The following is a 7225-nucleotide window of genomic DNA, read 5'->3' on the forward strand; positions in this document are numbered from 1 at the left end:
GATCATGCTAGTTGAAACTTATAGATGAGGCCAGGTGACCAGGTGGTAGTGGTGCATACCTTTAAACCCAATACTCAGGAGGCAGAGGCAGGTGGCTCTCTGCCAATTTAAGGCCAGCCTGGTATACAAGAGCTAGCTCCAGGACAGGCTCCAAAGCAACACAGAAACCAAATCCTGTCTTGAAAAATCAAAAACAAACAAACAAAAAACCAACTTATAGATGAAGGTTGTTATGATTTCAATATGAAATGCATCCCATAATCTCATGTGTTTGAAAGCATGAACTCCATTTGGTGATAATTCTTTGAGAACCTTTTGGACATGTTACCTAGCTTGAAGAGGTAGGACAATTGAGATGTAGTCGAAGAGTCACTATTTGATGCTTTCTTCTGCCCAAGCTCTCTGTTTCTTGATTGTCATCATGATAACCTGCTGCTGCCCTGGCTTTCCTATCCCTGAGTTGTTCCAGCTACCTTGAATTTCCCACAATGATTAACTGTAATGTCTAAAATAATGAGTCAGAATTAATCCTTATCCCTTAAGTTTCATCTTTCAAATATTTCACCATAGTCATAAGAAAAACAGCTCAGTACAACTTGTATATCTTCTTTACGTGCTTAAAATTGATCCATAAAATCATCAGATAAGGAGGGAGGGGGAAGAAGAAGAGGGAGTAGGGGACTGTGAGTGGAATAGGGGGAGGGGAGGAAGTGTAAATTTTTGAATGAAAAAAATAAAATATAATAAATATTTTTTAGGGGTGCAATGAACTTTATTGATGGTATTCAAGAGAGTAGGGCTCCCTAAGCCCCCTCCTGCTATTCTGGGGGTCTGGGATGGAAACTGTGAGGGAGATGCTCAGTGTTCAAGGGTTAGTTAGGACAGGGACTGCTCAGCAGCCGAGGACCTCTCTCTTGCTGTGTCCTTGCTGGGATGGGTGGTCCAGGGCGGGCTTCTTACTCCTTGGAGGCCATGTAGGCCATGAGGTCCACCACTCTGTTGCTGTAGCCGAATTCATTGTTATACCAGGAAATGAGCTTTACAAAGTTGTCATTGAGAGCAATGCCAGCCCCAGCATCGAAGGTGGAAGAGTGGGAGTCACTGTTAAAGTCACAGGAGACGACCTGGTCCTCAGTGTAGCCCAGGATGCCCTTTAGTGGGCCCTCGGATGCCTGCTTCACCACCTTCTTGATGTTGTCATAATTGGCAGCTTTCTCCAGGCGGCATGTCAGATCGACGACGGACACATTGGGGGTAGGAACGCGGAAGGCCATGCCCGTGAGCTTCCCGTTCAGCTCTGGGATGACTTTGCCCACAGCCTTGGCAGCGCCAGTGGACGCAGGGATGATGTTCTGGGCAGCGCCACGGCCGTCTCGCCACAGCTTCCCAGAGGGGCCATCCACAGTCTTCTGGGTGGCCGTGATGGCATGGACTGTGGTCATGAGTCCTTCCACGATGCCAAAGTTGTCATGGATGACCTTGGCCAAGGGGGCTAAGCAGTTGGTGGTGCAGGAAGCGTTGCTGACAATCTTGAGGGAATTGTCATATTTGTCATGGTTCACACCCATCACAAACATGGGGGCATCGGCAGAAGGGGCGGAGATGATGACCCTCTTGGCCCCACCCTTCAAGTGGGCCCCAGCCTTCTCCATGGTGGTGAAGACACCAGTAGACTCCACAACATACTCGGCACCGGCATCGCCCCATTTGATGTTGGCGGGATCTCGCTCCTGGAAGATGGTGATGGCCTTCCCGTTGATGACAAGCTTCCCATTCTCAGCCTTAACTGTGCCTTTGAACTTGCCATGGGTGGAGTCTTACTGGAACATGTAGACCATGTAGTTGAGGTCAATGAAAGGGTCATTGATGGAAACAACATCCACTTTGCCAGAAGTGAAGGCAGCCCTGGTAACCAGGCGTCCAATACGGCCAAATCCGTTCACTCTGACCTTCACCATCGTGTCTCTGGAAAGAGGCTGGCACTGCGCGAAAAGAAGCGGCCGTCTCTAGAACAGGGAGGAGCAGAGAGCTATAATAAATATTTTAAACTGTACCTTAAATTGCATTTATAGATTCATGTATGTCCATGTATATCTTCTGGATTGAGCTTTAACAGTTTGAAAATTATGTTGTAAATGTCTCTCATTTTCCAGGAGATATACAGAAGACAGACACTTGCTTATCTTTCTTTGAAGTACAGACATGTAAAGAAAATTTCAGCAAATAGGGTTGTGAAGAATGGAGGTGATAGTTATTTCCAGTGTGCAAGTTAATAATAGAAACATTTTTCCCTAAATTCTGCATGGGGTGGAAAGGGTATTGAAACTTTGTGTGTTCTAGGAAAGAGATTGGCTAGGCATAGAATTAAATGATACATCTTTTATGGTACTACCATGAAGTACCACCATCATCAGTTTTTCTTGTCTAGAAGTATTACTCACTTAGACACATGGAGGTAGAAAACTAGGAACAAAAATTCACATGAGTCATAAAGGTGATGAAAAGGATACAAGAGTTTGAGGAAATTTTAATTAGGAGAAGAGCACTATTATATTTCAATTGTATGTTTTTACTTCCAGTGTACAGCTTCTAAAAGAGCCATGGAAAAATGAAGACACAGGAAAATGTGCTCTAAATAAAAGATTAATGTTAATACTCTAAATAAACCCTAATTATGTGCAGTTATAGAATTTATCTGATAGAAAAATGAAAGTAATTTTCTCAAAAGTGATCATCAAGGTCAGGAAAGAAATGAATAAACAAAAGTCAGAATTGAAAAGCAGTTAATTCCTGGGTGTTTCCCCAAAACTAGTTTTTACTTACAATGGCTACCTCTATCAAGATATCTTTTAACGGCTGTACTTCTACATCAATCCCCCATCTCAATCTTTCTTTTCACTCATGTTCTCAACCTTCCTGTACTCCCCCCCACAAGCTTCACTTTACTCAGAAAATCTTATCTATTTCCCCATTCTAGGGCAATACATGTGTGTCCATCTTATGGTCTTCCTTGTTACCTAGCTTCTCCAGGACTGTGGATTGTAACCTGGTTATTCTTATATATAACCAGATAATCTGCTTATTTGATAACTGCTTATATGTGAGTACATACTTTGATTATCTTTCTGTGTATGGGCTAACTCACTACACCTAGGAATCCACAAGGACGTTTAGAGCTTAAACATTTAGCAATAGTCAAAAGGGTACCTGAACTGGCCTTCTTCTGTAATAATATTAGTTACTGCTCTATCATCATAAAACCTTCATCCAGTAAGAGATGGAAGCAGATGTGGATCAGTGGATCCACAGATAAGTGTTGGGCTGAGTTTCCAGAGTTCAGTCAATGAAAAGAATGAGGTATTATGAGTGGTGGCAGGTCAAGATCATGATGGGGAAGCCCAGAGTCAGTTCACCCAAGATAGTGGGAACTCACAGACTCTGGACTGATAACTGGGGAGCAAGCACAGTACACATAGTAAAACTATTTTTCAAAAGTAATAAAAGGATGAAAGATTTCACAGGAAAACAAATATTGCTGAAGCACATCACAAGTGTAACTGCCTTACAGGAATGCTAAATGGAGTCTTTCATCTTGAAGCAAAAGAGTGCTAAATATTTTCTTTTTAGGAGAATACATAAAATAAACCTCTTAGCATGAATATTATGAGATAAATTGCTGGGGAGAGCAGGATGTTCATCAATCCCAGCCACCTAGTCATGAAATATTTACATAGAAAATGTATTAATTAAATCACTGTTCAGCCCATTAGCTCTAGCTTCTTATTGGCTAACTGTTAAAATTTAGCCAATTTCTATTAATCTGTACATTGCCACGTGACAGTGGCTTACTGGCAAAGTTTTAGTATGTCTGACTCTTGTGGCTCTCTGACTCTGCCTCCTTTCTCCCAACATGCCACGCAGTTTTCCCCTCCTAACTAAGTTCTGCCTTATCAATGGGCCAAGGCTATTTCTTTATTCATTAACCCATAAAAGCAACACATAGACAGAAGGACCTCCCACACAAGTTCCCCTTTTTTGTCTAAACAAAAAAGAAGGCTTTTACTTTAACATAGTAAAATTACATATAAGAAAACAGGTACCAAGCAAGAATTTCAGATACAATATTCATATTTAATTTGTTTTTTTATTATAACTATGAAAAACTATATTCATTCTTCAACTCCATCAAAGATTCCAAAGGATATAATATTACCTAAGTAAACAGGAAGTACATTGTCAACAACTTTCAAAATTCTAGAATTGACAGAGCCATCTCACTGCCTGGACAGTCACCCAAAGTTCTTTTGTACCACTGGGGCATCCATCTTTAGCCTACAGGCCAATAGTATCCAACAGACTTTTTCACAAAGCAGGAAATTTCAAAGACAGTTCCACCTATACTGACAGTTTGCCAGTCATATTTTTGTGTCCTGCAGAATGTCTAGCAGTCAGACTCTTTTATGAAGCAGTAACCCTGAAGGATTGTCTCACCTTTAGGCAAGTTCAGCACCAAATTCCCTCAGCAGTTTGTATTTATATTTGCATATGCTTTCACACAAACTTACATATACATATATATATATATGTATATATACATGTACATTCATATGTATAAGTATATATATATTCACATATGAGTATGCATTTATATACCAAAATTATCAAAAAAAAAAAGACTGGTATGGGAGAATTGTCTGTATTCTGTCAGTCATGTTTTAAATAAACACTGATTGGCTAGGCAGGAAGTATAGGTGGGACAATCAGACAAAAAGTAAAGATGGGGCAATGAGAACAGGAAAATGCTGGGAAGAAGGAAGCCCATTCCTCCCCAGTCCTGCTCAGATCATAGAAGAAGCAGGATGTGACCTGTCCTGATGAAAAAGATACTGAGCCATGTAGCTTACATAGATAAGAATAATGGGTTGATATAAGTTATGAGTTAGCAAGACGCCTGAGCTAATGAGCCAATCAGTTTATATCTAATGTAGACTCTCTGTGTGATATTCTTTGGGACTTGCTGGCTGTAGGAACTGGGCAGGACAGATATCCCAACAAGCAGGTCCTCATGTTAAAGAAGACATTGTGAATTTGAGGGAGGAGGGAGTCAAGCTGAGGGACATGTGAGCAGATTGAGGAAGAGAGTAGGGTGGAAATGTAATTACTGCAATTATGTATGGTATTGTCAAAATAATGCAGGTGAACTGAACAAACTTCCTTCCCTCTCTCTTCTTCTCCCCCAGCTAGGCATCTAAAATAAGACCATCCTTGCATCATGTCAGGGTTTTTGTTGGAAAAACAAAATGTTACCCATACTAAGTAATTATATCTGTCTCAATATTCTTGATAACCAGTCCTGGGTATTTAAATCATTATATAGTCAATGAATGTGCTGACAAGCAAAAAATAAAATTTAAAGAAATAAACTAAATCTACAAAAGTATATAACAAATAATACATAAGTCAGTAATTAAAATTTAAGTTAAAAACCTCAAGACCAGATCAAGTTGATTTTATTGGTGAATTTATTGCATATCTAAGAAAAATTGTAAGAGAAGAATCTATTGTCATTAAAAAAATAAATTCACTTATACCAAAGAAAAAAGAAAATCTTTGCTAATATGCCAGTGGGTAAAAATAGAAAACTCTCTTACTGCTACAAATGATTATGTCTATTGATGATATGTTTGGGAAAAAGTAATTACTGACTTTTGATATTCTTTAATTTCTCTTGTCAGTGTACACTATTATTTTACCCACTTTGAAAATTTGTTATAATTTTTTTTTTTATAATTTCAGAGTCATTTGGGAATGAGAACAAGGACCTTCTTATACCATCTGTAATAATAATAATAGCTTTCTCATGCTCTGTGCCATTGCATAATCTAACTTAAAAAGCAGTAAACAGACTCCCAACAACTAAGAAGAAAAAAAAAAAAAGAAAAAGAAAAATTCCAGATGCTTTTTGAAATCTAGAAAATGGAAAAGGCAATTTTGCTAGGTTTATATTAACATGAGAGCAAAGCCAGATCCACCCCAAAAGTAAGTGATTTGATATCTGTGGTATGAATGAATGCAAATGTCAATGGCAAAATACTGTATACTATAATAAAGGGGGATTTATGCCTGGGATGTAAGGCTGATTGAACACATCCAAATAAACTAAGACTATCACACAAACAAGATAAAGGATAAAAATCCTAAGAGATAGAAAGGGAGCTAGAGGAGTGGCTAATGAAGCACTTTGAAATGAACCTGATAGTCAACATCCATGGTATACTGTTTTAGCATTTCAGTCCACAGATGTTAGTTGTTTATAAAGACTTGGTCTAGGGACCTGTGCAGTCTAGGTTTAAGCCACCATGACACAAGGTAGCTTTATGTGAAAGGAGGGAAACTCAATTGAGAAAATGCTTCCAGATGATCTGGCTGGAGGACATTTTTTAAATTAGGGATTAATGGAAAAGTGTCTTGCCAAATTTGTGTGGTGCCATGCCTTGACCGGTAGTTTTGGGTTCTGTAAGAAAGCAGGCTGAAAAAGGAATGATGAGCAAAGAATTAAGTATAATTCTTCCATGACTGCTGTGTCAGTTCCTGCCTCAAAGCTCCTGCCCTGTTTGAGTTCCTGTCCTGATTTTCTTCATTTATAAACATGATTTGTAGTTGCAAATCAAATAAACACTTTCCTTTCTAAGTTTCTTTGGTCATGGTGCTTATCACAACAATAGTAACCCTAATTACAATAGGCCCATGTAATCATCAATGTCAGTGTTGGCTTATAATTATATTAGGTGTAATTCTGGTTTATATGCTTCAAGTGATTCCATGTAAAGAACAATACTGCTGTTCATTTTCTTTTCAAAAAAATATTTATTTATTATGTCTACAGTGTTCTGCCTCCATATAAGCATGCAGGCCAGAAGAGGGCACCAGGCTATATATATTATNTACAGTGTTCTGCCTGCATGTATGCCTGCAGGCCAGAAGAGGGCACCAGATCTCATTACAGATGGTTGTGAGCCACCATGTGGTTGCTGGGAATTTAACTTAGGACCTCTGGAAGAACAGCTGGTGCTCTTAACCTCTGAGCCAACTCCCCAGCCCCTGCTGTACATTTTCTAATAGGAGAGAAAATGAACTTTAGCTTCTTGGATTTTATTTGTGAGGTGCTAGTGGACACCCCTTCATTTTACTCACTGCTTCCTTTACCTATTGTGACAATAGTGAG

At 39.3% G+C, this 7225-nt stretch overlaps 1 pseudogene; it reads right to left on the reverse strand.

The window, feature by feature from the left end:
- Nucleotides 1-762: 762 nt before the first annotated feature.
- LOC126495440 (glyceraldehyde-3-phosphate dehydrogenase-like) lies at nt 763-1995 on the reverse strand (annotated as a pseudogene).
- Nucleotides 1996-7225: the final 5230 nt, after the last annotated feature.

The sequence above is a fragment of the Alexandromys fortis genome, unplaced genomic scaffold (assembly GCF_014885135.2).
Source record: "Alexandromys fortis isolate MF-2015 unplaced genomic scaffold, M_Fortis_MF-2015_v1.1 scaffold_286, whole genome shotgun sequence".
Lineage (NCBI taxonomy): Eukaryota > Metazoa > Chordata > Mammalia > Rodentia > Cricetidae > Alexandromys > Alexandromys fortis.